The sequence below is a fragment of the Sarcophilus harrisii genome, chromosome 4 (genome assembly GCF_902635505.1).
Source record: "Sarcophilus harrisii chromosome 4, mSarHar1.11, whole genome shotgun sequence".
Taxonomy (NCBI): Eukaryota; Metazoa; Chordata; class Mammalia; order Dasyuromorphia; family Dasyuridae; genus Sarcophilus; species Sarcophilus harrisii.
Window position 1 is genome coordinate 461,140,648 of NC_045429.1, and position 13,287 is coordinate 461,153,934.

The window sequence follows — 13,287 nt, forward strand, 5'->3', positions numbered from 1 at the left end:
GGGAACCTAGCATTTAATCCCAGTGCAAGGCTGCATCAGTGGAGCCCTGGGCCTGGCCCCCACTCCAGCCCAGACATCAGCATCAGCAAGGTGGGATCTCTGTATCAGCAGCAATGCTGGAGACATCTAGACCTCTTGGTCTGGGACCAGGGAGGACTCAGAAGCTCAGCAGAGAGGATTTCTGGCAAAAGGGTAAAAGTCTGGTTTGCAGCCCTAGTATAGACCACGCCAGCCCCAACCCCCAGGAGTGTTGTTTTAGCACACTAGATCTTATAGCTACAGTAAGGTGATGGGGACACACCTCACAGATCCAGGACAGAAAAGAGGGCTTGTGGTCAGATTCCTAGAAGGATTTCTGAAAACAGCTGCACAAAACTCTGAAGCTTGGAATAGTGCATCCTCTGCTCTGGAAAAAGAACCCTACCTTAATAAAGAGTTAACAAAGAGTTAAAAGCAGAGTAATAATCTAGGGAAATGAGCAGACAACAAAAAAAGTTTCTGACTATTGAAAGTTATTATGGTAATAATGAAGATCAAAACACACATTCAGAACATGATAACAAAGTCAAAGTTCCTACCTCCAAAGCCTGCAAGAAAAATAAGAATTGGGCTCAATTCGGGAATTGGAATGGAAAAGCTCAAAAGGAACTTTGAAAATCAAGTAAGAGAGATAGAAGAAAAATTGGGGGAAGAATTGAGAGAAGAGCAAAAGGAAATACAAAAAGCTAATGAGGAGAAGAATGCCTTAAAAAGCAAAAATGGCACATCGGGAAAGGAGATGCAAAAGCTTACTGAGGAAAATAATTCCTTTAAAAATAGAATTGAACAAATGGAGGCTAACAAATATTTGTTACGACAATAGGATTCAGACTGGTACAAACTGCTGGGAGAAAGGGATTTCAGGTGCATTAGAGCACATCCAGTGAAGTTTTACAACTACTGCTGCTGCGATAACCAATCTCTCTGGTAGACAACTCCATCATTCTAGAGGATGTTGCATCCACCATACTTCAGAGCTCCAGGTTTTTGGATCCAAAAGGTCACTTCTTAGACATAGTCATCTCAAGATTGCTTCTCAGTCAGCAACTGCTCTGAAAAAAAATAAAACAGAGGCAATGGCATCCAGGTATCCAGGTCCAAGATCATCACATTGAGGCCCTCAGGCCTGGGATGGTGAACAAACTATTCTTCTCTACCCTTCACTGGAGTCCTACAATGTCAACTGCAAAGTCACAACTGAATGGATCAAAATTTAGACGCTGTCCCCAAACACCCCAATCCTACCTCCCCAAACACCCTGGGCAAGGGCTGGGGAGGATGAAGGGACTTAGCGTTTCCCAGACATTGTAAAAAAATCAAAATCCTTTCAGCACTGGGCTGATACATGATGTTTAGATGCAACCAGGAAGCTCAAGTGATAAGTCCTTGGAAAATTAGGTCTGAATATTTTTTAGGGAATGCCTGAGATAAATGGGGATGGAGTGAGGATGATCCATCCCCTGAAAACATAGGAATGCAAATTTACACTTGAAAAAGATTTTAGAAATGATCTATTTTAAATGATTCATTTGAGTTTTCTAAAGTATCACAGGTAGTAAGTGTTAGACTTGAGACTAAAACTATTTCTACTGACTTCAAATTCATCAGTTTTCCCACTACCTGCTTTTCCAAAACAAATGGATGCATTTTGGGATAAATCTTAATAGTGGCAGAAGGGGAAAGATAGGAGTGGGCAAAGCACTTTGTAGATATTATTTAGAATTGTATCTTATGTGGTAGAGCTGAAAGGGATTTCAAAGATCATCTATTCTAATCTCTTAATTTTCCAGATAAAATTATAATTTCTCTTTTATTTGCTTTTTCTGCTTCTTAACCCACTATCAAGTTGGCCAATATGTACTTTATAGGATCAGAAATTTGGATTTGGAAAGGACCTCATTTAATCCAAATCTCTCATTTTATTGGTATGAAAAGGCCCCCAAAGATTAAAGGATTTAAGTGATGATAAATAGATGGTAAATGGCAGAACCAGAATCCAAGCCCAGGTCTTCAGGATATCTCATTAGTCTTATGTGGTCCTTCTCATTAGTCTTATCTGGTCCTTCTAGATCTCAGGCCCTTTCTAGGAGAGCTGCCTTGAGTTGGCCACTGTCTGAAACTCTCAAAAGGCTGCAAGAGGAAGTAGAAAGCTCAGAATTCCCCTGGTTGTCATGAAATAGTATGGAATGAGTCAGCCAAATTCACATAAAAAGGGCCAGCTTTCTACCAGCATTGCATCTCCATGGTTGAAGGACATCATAAACATTGTGCTATAAAGTGGCTACACAACTTAAAGTTGGTCCCCCACCAGATGCCCCAAAGCCAGAGGACCAGTGGAAGTGGTATGCTATACTGAAGACTGATAAAGAAAGATGCCAAAAGGATGCTTTTTGGAAGCCAAGAATCATAAGGCTTTTTTTTCATATTCAGATTTTCTTTTGTCTACTTTCTTGCAGCTGATATTGCAACACCTCCATTCCTATGCTACGAATAAAGCAAGTGGAACAGAAAGTCCATACCTCATTAACAGTTTATATTGACTTCCTACTCTCTTTTGCCTCCAACTTCATCTGAGATATTGTTCTGTCTGACTCTCTTTGAGTCTCTGAGTGAGAAAAAAGTGGGAATCTCACCGTCCAACAATTGTAGAGATAGTAACCGATTCAGGCTTGATTATTCCATTTTAGTTGTCATGGAATCCCAGCATCTCAGAATTGGTTGGACCTCAGAGGCATCTGGACCAGATGTTCTCAAAATTTGGGCCCTCCATAATACTTTAAACACTAATGAACAAATGAAAAATCCCCCTAAGAGTTTTGGTTTATATATGTTGATATGAATCATATTAGAAATTGAGATAAATTAGAATTATTATGAAAAAATGAGTTTGAGGACCCCATGATCACTCTGAGAATTACTCATTTAAACCAATGAATACCTGAACCGAGTCCTTTCTGTAGTCAGGACAGCCATGTAAAAGTGTTGTAGAATTGAAATGAATAGCACTGGGTCAGGGGAACTGAAGCCCATTAACTCAAACCCATCCTATTAGTCGTCATGGGAAAAGATTGACTGTGAAGGATGGAAAATCACCCAATGCTCTTCATTAGCAGGAAAGCTCCTCTTAATGCATTTCTTGGCACTGAAGGAGATTAAATCCTTACCGGCTCTCCATCAAGGGAAGCAAACTGATCCTTATCCATGGTAAGTGAGACAGCATTTGGCTTCTGATTCTCAGGGCAGCATTTGTTAAAGAGGAATAGAATAGGAGGAGGTTTGCATCCAGGCTAATGGCTGCAGAGCTGACCCTCTCCTTCCTGAAAACCTCCCTCCTTCCCCTCAAGGCTGGCTTGTCAGAACATTTCCTTTTGTCAAGCTAGAGGAACACCAGGATCTGGTTCCCTGAATATGTTTTTCTGAATGGGTTTCCCTCATTAAGATTTCATTGAATTTACCCCAAGCCTTCTAGTTATGCAGCAGCAGAGTTTCTCATCCATCACTAGGAAAAAGACAGTAAGTGTAGACTCAAGAAAAGTTAGAAGTTATTACTGTGGGGATGAAATGGGGGAAATGAAAGGGGCAGACAATATCACCATAATATCAGTTGAATTACTAGTCTATGTGATGAATATAAAACTGAACAATAATTGTTAGGACCCCAAGGAATCATAGTGTTCTTTAGTAATAAAGAGTTTCTTTTTTTTTTTTTTCTTGCCATGAAATGTATAAGGACTTGGGAGTAATCAACAGACTTTAGATCCAGCAGCAATTCTAGATTCAAGTTAAGTCTCCATCCTAATGATTGCAGTTTATTGAGAGAAACAGACTACACTTGTGTGACTATTTAAATTGGAAGGCATTCCTTCCCCCTCAAAAATATAAATTTAATAATTTATTTTTAAACCAATAACCAGAATCTCCAAATGGTAAAACCTAAAATATCCTTCAATTAAATTCCTCAGAAAAAGCTTTCCATAGGAGGTATCTTCTGACACTACTTAAAAGAAGCTAAGAAATTTTCAATATGGTAACTAATGATTTATTTATTTTAAATATTCATATCTTTTAAAATTTTAGAGTTTCAAATCCTCTTCCTCCCACACACAGTGAAAAAGCAAGAAATAGGATATCAATTATACATGTGAAATCATGCAAAACATATTTTCATATTAGCTATATTTCCAAAAAAGCAAGAAAAACAAAGTGAGAAAATTATGCTTCAATTTACACTTAGCTATCACTTCTTTCTGGAGGTGGAGACCATTTTTTCATCACAAATCCTTTGGAGTTGTTTTAAATCACAACTGAACATCATTGCAACATTATTGTTACTATACACAATGATCTTCCACTTCTCTCTTCACTTTGCATCAGTTCATATAACTCTCCCCATTTGTATTTTTTTTTTCTGACACCACCCATTTCTTAGAGCTCAATGGTATTCTTTCACAATCATATGCCACAACTTATTCAGCCATTCCCCAAATGAAAACTGAGCATTTCATTGATTCTAATTCTTTGCTACCCCAAAACGTTTCTATAAATATTTTGTACATACAGGTCAATTTCCTTTTTCCTTGATTGTAGAGGGCTAGAATTCTGAAAAGGTGTATTTGAATCTAAAACAGCAGAGCACTTATGGCTCCTTACCTACTCAAGGTGTGATAATGGTTCTATTAACATATGGTAATGTGATGGCTCTCCTCACCAATTGGGGCTTGCTGAATGCATTGTGATTAGGTAATCAGAGGCAAAGATTGGAGGCCTGAGGGAAAAAGGGTCAGGGCCTTTCTGCTGCAGCACACTGAGGAGAGAGGACTTCAGGCTCCAGACTCTAGAATCCAAGATTCATTTTTGGCAAGCCATGTGGCAACTTGCCTGCCTCCTTCATTTCTCCTCCTAAAGACCAAGGACTTTGACTGATCCTAACTCTGGCTGATCCTGAGGCCCTCCAGAGAGCTAGTCTGGACATTATACTTGATCTTTTTTGGGATACAGATGTAGTGGTGGTATTGCTGAGCTAAAAGGTATACCCAGTTGTATCGTTTTCTTTGAGCCTATTTGAACAAGGAATAAATTACCTTGCAGATGTATGGGCAGATGACAAACAAAGGACAGAAAGGTCTATGGAAGGTAAAATGGACAATTTCAATTATGCAAAACTAGAAAGTTTTCCTAAAAAAAAATCATGATCAAGAAGGAAAATTAACTGAGAATAATCTTCACAGCAAGTTTCTTTTATAAAAATCTCATTTACAACCTATATGAGGAACTGATTCAGCTTTATCAGATTTTATAAGAATAAGAGATCTTTCCTAATTGACCTATGGTATGTAGTTAGAATGTTGTAAAATGATGATCATATCTGCCTTGGAATTCTCAGGACCACCTTACTTGGACTAGTGTAACGTGCTCTTCTTTAAAATATAATGGTTCTCTGGGAGCAGATTTCTTGGGGGGAAGGGAGGGGGCTTCTGGAAGCAGCCTTAGTTTCAGTTCAAAGTAATAATTACCTCAAATGCAGCCAGCTGTCAAAAGTTCAGATCCTTTATTGTCTCCTTCAAAATAGCCCAGTTAGCTTTCCTTGGTTCTGAGAGCACTTATTGCTAGTCCTTTGCCTCTGCCAGCTTCAGTCTCTCTTCTTCCAAATCCCTAGTTCTGCCCGACTGCAGTCTCTGACTTTTCAATCTCCTCAACTGACTCCTGCTTTCTCAATCCCTCAAAATCGCTAGTGTTTGTCCTTTTATAAGCTCTTTTAGAGGTGTGAACTCAAAGGTTGACTCCTCCTCAGAGAGGAGGGTCCTGTGGGTTCCTGACTTGTGAATCTCCTCCACTGAACTTGTAAATCTCATACTGAATCCTGACTTGTGAGTCTTGCACGCTAATGTGTGAACTAATGTGTGAACTCTTAAAGGTGTGAAAGGTGTGAACTCTGAACTAGAGAACTGCTAAGCACGATGCTAAAATTAGACAACTGACTTACCACTTTGTAAGAATCCTAACAGACTAGGATCACAAACCTACTAGATATGACAAAAGATGGACCTAGATTCAGGAGACCAGAGTTCAAATCTTGGGTTACTATTTGATATCTGAGTATCTTTTTGAAAGTCACTTGAATTATCAGAGGTTCAGTTTCCTCAACAGTCAAGTGGATATAGGAACTTTTCTGTTGCCTACATTCTAGATCAAGTACAGGACGGTGTGTGCTGTAGAAAGGGCAACCATTATTATTAGCAATGGCTTAGCCAAAAACCTTTGTTGATTTCAATGCATCCATATTTGCTTCCTCCTCCAGAAAGCTCCCACAAGGCAGATGATACAATGGAAAGTAAGTTCTCACAAGATGGGGACTATTATCTTGTTCTTGGATCCTCTGCACTGAGAACTCATTATGTATGGTATGTGGGAGGTGCATATGTGATGTTTCTTGAATGACGAATGGACACATCAGTAGAATGGAAAGTACCCTGCAAAATGAGGCAAGAAATGTGGTTTCTATTTCTAATCCTGTCATTGTTGGTATCTCCTTCGAAAATTTGCTTTCTCTTGGACACTTAGTTTTCTGATCTTTTTACAAAGAAGAGGGTGAAATTTATTACTAGTTCTCAAAGTTTAGGGTTCTATTTTATTGACATCACTTAAGAAGCAAACTATGGAGCTGTCCAGGACTATGTGTCAGAGATGGAGCAAGGAGGCAGGAGATTGATGCTCTGTGAAGAGGGTGTTTACATTTTGGACTAAAGGCACTTGCTATTTTTTGTGTCCATTGACCATGTTCTTGTCAACAATTCCAAGTTATAGGTCAGTTTGTGTCCTCTCGAATTGAGAGTGCCTCACTTCATGCTACTTTACAGTTTGAAAGCGGGATAGAGTGTTGTCAGGGCATAGAAAGCCTTAGATTCAGCTCTCCTCCATTTGCAACAAATCCATTTTTACATAGGAAATATGAATATATTATTCCCATTGTTCTGTTTGCACAAAGAAAAACAAAAATTGACCTTATTTGTAAAGACACAAGAGAATTCCTCTTTCAGGGACTCTGATGACATGTTCTAGAGTTAATTCTGGTTGTTAAAATGCCAATGGCTGCATTTATACCCATTTGAGTGAGACCAGAAGAGCTTGGGCAAGCCCCTCCCCCTCGCTGAATCTCCCATCTCTATCTGTCCAATAAGAAGGTTGAATTGTGACCCCAAGGTCACTTTCAACTTTGGGTCTTTGATGCTTGGACTGCCCATTTTGCATTAAGGGGGAAAATGTTTGCCTATTCCCTAAAGATGGTAATTGCTGTCTTTTATATTCTAGGTGCTTGCACATGAACTGATATGGATTATGAAACTAATAATTGCCAGTTGAATTAAATAAAGGCCCTCAGAATGTACTCTACACTTAATCATAAATTTCATGAGGATAGGATCTACTTTATTTCTCCAAAGTTGTTAACTTAAATTTAGTATTTTAATGGGAGAATGCAAAATGAAGTAGACATTTATGTAGCATTGTATGTCAATTACTATCACAAGGACTTTACAGTTATCTCATTGGATGTTTGCAATCACCTTGGTAGAGAAGTACTATTATTATCTCCATTTTGCAGATAAAGAAACTGAGGCAAATGAAGGTTAAGTACCTTGAACAGAGTCACATAGCTAGTAAGATTCTGGGAGTGGAGTTTACTGTATCACTGAATCCAAGATTATATATCAGGGAATAATGTGGAAGAAGATTGGAAAGATGGGAGGGGCAGGTTTGATGGTCTTTGAATGAAAAATAGAATTTTGTGTTTGCTGTTGGAGGTTAATAAGGAGCCACATGAATTTATTGAGTATTACAGTGTGGAGTATAATATGAATGAATCTGCACTTTAGGAAAATCACTTTAAAAGCTGAATGAAAGATGGACTGGAGTGAGGAGAGACTTGAGTCAATCAGAACAACCCTCCTTTCATCCCAGCAGTTATTGCAATGTGACATGACAAGGACCTGCCTCAGATTGGAAGCAGTGTCTGAGGAGGGAAGGAAAGTATTTATCAAACTGATATGCTTTGACACCATATTGGATATGGGGGTAAGGGAGGGGGAAGAGTTCAAGAAGCTCCTAAATCATGAGCCTAAGGGTCTGAAAAGATAGTGATATTCCCTGATAAAAGGGAAGGTGAGGGTAAGGATAGGATTTAGATTCCATTTTGGATGTGTAAAGTTTATGATATACTGGACATCCCGTTTAAGAAATCTGAAAGGCAGTTGGAAATGGAGGGTAAAAGGTGAGATTTGAGGTCATTCGAGAGATCAGAGAAGGAAAACTTTAGCACAGAAATTGTAATTAAATCCTTGAGAACTGATGAGATCATCAAATGAAGTTATGAGTGAAAAGAGAAGAGGACCCAGGCTAGAGCCTTTTGGAACATCGATGGTTGGAGGGAAAATTTGAAAGAAATGGGAACTAAAATTCATTTTTCATAATATTATTGCCATGAATATTATTAATAATAATAGCTGGCATTTATATACTATTTCATGGTTTACAAAGTACTTCACATGATCATCTCATCTGAACTTTCCTAAAATCCTGCAAGGGAGATATTATGGTTGTTATTATCACCATTTTACAGATGAAGAAATTAAATGACTTGCCCGTGATCACATATTTAATAAGCATCTGAGGCAGGATTTGAAGTCTTTAGGATATCACATCTTCCTCAAATCTTTGTTTATTATTCTATTGTCTATACAATACAGCCTTTATGAGGCTAGTCTAATGAGGAAATTTTCCATCAAAACAGATCAGTGTTGTCTTGAATATTTTAGTCTTGGAATTGCCTAAACCACTGAAGCATGAGGTACCTTGGCCAAGATAATTTAGCCAATAGCCAATAGATTTTTTTTTGTTTTATTTTCATTCACTTCCATTTGTTCAATTCTAATATTTAGTGAATTATTTCTTCACTTAGCTTTTTTATCTTCTTTTGCATTTGGTCAATTGAATTTTTAAATGAGGTGTTTTGTTTTATTCATTGCATTTTTTTTCTTCCACTTAACAAATTTCTGTTTTTCAATGAATTGGCTTCTTTTTCACATCTATTTGTAAGGAGTTATATACTTTTTCCATTTCATCAAATCTATTTTTAAGCAGTTTTCTTCAAATAATTTCTATTTTTCCCTTTTCAATTTCTCTTGCCAATTTGTCATTTCCTTTCCCCTTTTTTCATCTAACTCTCTTTTAAGATCCTTTTTTAATTCTTCCAAGACAGCCTTGTGAAATAGAGACTAACTTATATCACCTTTTGGGGCTTCATCTGATGGTGCCCAGTCTTCAGAAACCTCAGGATTTGAAGTCTGTTCTTCTCTTTCTCCATAAAAACTGTCCATAAGAGTAGTTTGGAACTATGCTCAAAAAGTTATCAAACTGTGCATACCCTTTGATCCAGCAGTGTTACTACTGGGATTGTATCCCAAAGAGATTATAAAGAAGGGAAAGGGACCTGTATGTGCACGAATGTTTGTGGCAGCCCTTTTTGTAGTGGCTAGAAACTGGAAACTGAATGGATGTCCATCAGTTGGAGAATGGCTGAATAAATTGTGGTATATGAATATTATGGAATATTACTGTTCTGTAAGAAATGACCAACAGGATGATTTCAGAAAGGCCTGGAGAGACTTACACAAACTGATGCTGAGTGAAATGAGCAGGACCAGGAGATCATTATATACTTCAACAACAATACTATATGATGACCAGTTCTGATGGACCTGGCCATCCTCAGCAAGGAGATCAACCAAATCATTTCCAATGGAGCAGTAATGAACCAGCTATGCCCAGAAAAAGAACTCTGGGAGATGACTAAAAACCATTACATTGAATTCCCAATCCCTATATTTATGCCCACCTGCATTTTTTATTTCCTTCACAAGTTAATTGTACAATATTTCAGAGTCTGATTCTTTTTGTACAGCAAAATAACATTTTGGTCATGTATACTTATTGTGTATCTAATTTATATTTTAATGTACTTAACATCTACTGGTCATCCTGCCATCTCGGGGAGGGGGTGGGGAGTAAGAGGTGAAAATTTGGAAAAAGAGGTTTGGCAATTGTTAATGCTGTAAAGTTACCCATGCATATATCCTGTAAATAAAAGGCTATTAAATAAAAATAAAAAATAAAAAAAAAACTGTCCATAGAGTTCTCTTTTTTTGGCTCATTTTTTTTTTTAAAGTTGAGGTCCGCTCTTAATGCAACACATCAACAGCTGTTTGAGGTTGTCCTGGGGCTGGTGCTTCTGACTGACTTCTGGTGCTTGGTAGGCATGGCCAGGTCTGGTGTTTTTCTAGGGTTCTGGGGTTCAGAGGCTCTCTATTTGTCTTTTGTATTTGCTTTGGATGCCTTACAGCTAATCTGCTGATCCACTGGTTTGTAACCAGGACAGAGAAGCCTAACAGTAGATGCCCTGGAGTGCCAATGCCACGACATCCTGGAGCACTGCTCCGTGCCCCAGGCTCCTTATGCTGCAGGTTCTCCCCATGCCCAATTGAAATAGACCTTTTTGAAGAACCTGAAGTTCTTCAAAAGTATCTTCTTGAAATATTTGTGGGTTCTGTCACTCTAAAACAATGTTCAGAGGCTTAATCTGGTATTAATATGAGAGAAGCTAGGAGGAGCTCAGATAGAGATGTGTCTATTCTCTGTCATCTTGGCTTTGCCCTTTCATTGGACATTTCTAGACCCTTTTCTCAAAAAATGAAACAAATCAAAACATATTTATAAAGTTGTGTGATTTGTGGAATGAATATAAGAGGCACTGTTGAGTTTTCTCTAAAGAACTTGATTCACTGTGCTGCTACAGACAAAGAGGTCAACAAAAGAGCAACAGACAACAAGGGTCTTGTTGGTAAGTCGCCTTGTGCATATGTAAAATGTTTTGCCTGGTGCAATGGACATATTTGGATTGGTAAAGTTTATGAGTCTAAAGAAATATTTTCATGTACCTCCTTCTCCTTTGATTTCCACTTTGGCTTAGTATAATGCTGTGCATGTAGTAGAGACAGAATAAACAGTTGTTGAATTAACTTAAGTTGAATTGTCAATCAATGAACAAAGTATTTACTATTAAGAATCTACATAGTTCCTGGTATGTGATAAGAGCTGTATAAAGTGTTAGCTTTTTATTATTACTGCTACTATTACTATTTTACTGTGCTCTTCTGGTGTTTGCTGTACCATGACTACTACTACTACTACTACTACTACTACTACTACTATTACTACTACTATTACTACTACTACTACTACTACTTCTAGTACAAAAAATGAATCTGTACCTGACCAAGAAGAAATTCCTAGAGTAAAAAAAATCTTAACATGTATATGCTCAATTACAAAATATATACAAAGTCAATCCAAGATCATTTTCAGGAAAAGGCATTAGAATCTGTGGTGAATGGAGAACCAGACTTAATCAGTTGAAAAGAACCTTGGGGCTGAGGAACAGAAGGATGCTGCCAGGCAGCTGGAGCCCCTCTCAGGAACTTCACCATAACACTGGCTCTGGAGCACAGCGAGCCACTCTGTCTGGAAGGATAATTGAATTGGCTTCTGCTACTGATTTTTGGTAAGGGTGGCATGGGGTGAGATGGTTCTCTGTGCAGCTGCCTGATTGTTCTTTCAGCTGCCTTTCTCATATGCTCAGGATCTTTTGATATCCTTTGCAGATGTCACCCTAAATCCATGATCTCCAGGTTTGGTTTCTACTGAGTACAGATTTCCCAGAAGTCACAGCTGCTGCCCAGTTGATGACTCCCAACTCTCTTCAAGCTGACTCATGTTAGAGCTAATGTGAGCTAGGAGAACTGTCTGACACTGATAAAGCTTAAATATTTTATTTCTCTGTCTACTCTTGACACTGAGATCATCAACTCTACCTCACCTACACCTTGGGTTCCCGAGCCCAACTAACTAGGACTAACTAGGACAACCAGTTAGCTGGCCTTCAAATCCTTCTTCATTCTAATCCATTCTCAACTCGAGAATCTTCCTAACTCTCAGGTCTGACATATCACATCCCCTCTTCTTAGTCAATTCTAGTGATTTTCTGTTACCTCCAGGAACAAATATAAAATCTTCTCTTTGGCTTTGAAGACCCTTCGTAACACAGACCTTCTGCCATTTTCTTATACTCCCTTATATACTTAAATACGTACACTTGGGCCTCCCCTCTGCTATAACTCCTCATCTGGAAAATGGCTTCTTTGTACAGAGTGGTTTGCCTGGTGTTTCCCCCGTGGATTGTAAACTCCTTCAAGCCAAAGGCTAGTTTTACCCTGATTCATTTCCTTGATCTTAGCACAATGCCTGGTACTAAAGCCTACTTGATAATTGCCTATTGAGAAAGAAGAGAAAAGACAAGGTTATGTGGGAGACCCTCAGCTCTCCAACCCACATTCTTTATTGATTTGATGCTGCCCCAAACTCTGCTGGGAATCACTGCTCTGAATGGTGGGGGGGGGGGGAGGCGGGGCAGTCTTGGAGTCTGAGTCAGCCTATTCTCCCCTACAGCCTTGGAAGTATTACCAGAGAAAATACAGGTCGAATTACAGGCAGGGACAGAATTTGAACTCAAGCTCTGGGATTACAGATCAAGTTGTCTTTCCACTATACTATGAAACTTTCTTCATAAGTGATTTAGATCTGATATATTGGGGAAACTAGGGTGTTTTGAGCCAGGAATTCAATTTCCTGCTCAGTTGTTTATATGCATGATCCTGGACAATTGATTTATGGCTCAAGGCTTTAATTCCCTCTTTAGTAAAATGAAGAAGTTGAACTAGATGCTCTATCTGTCTCTATCTCTGTCTCTCTGTCTCTGTCTGTCTGTTTCTGTCTCTGACTGTCTCTGTCTCTTTCTCTGTGTGTTTCACTGTCTGTGTTTCTGTGTGTCTCTATCCCTTTGTATCTCTCTCTCGTCTCTCTCTCTGTGTCTCTGTCCCTCTTTCTTTGTCTCTCTCTCTTCCCCTCTCCCTCTCTCTCTGTCCCTCTCCTTCTCCCCCCCCTCTCTCTTTCTCTCTCTCTCTCCTCTCTTTCCTCCTTCCTCTCTTTGTCACTCTCCCTCCCTCCTTCTTCTCAGACCAAAGGAAAAGTTAGGAGAATGATAATAGATAGCATTTATATAGCTATTTCCATGTGATCTCCTTTTGTCCTCAGAAATGATTCTCAGACAGGTACAGTTGTCATCCCATTTTAGAGATATGG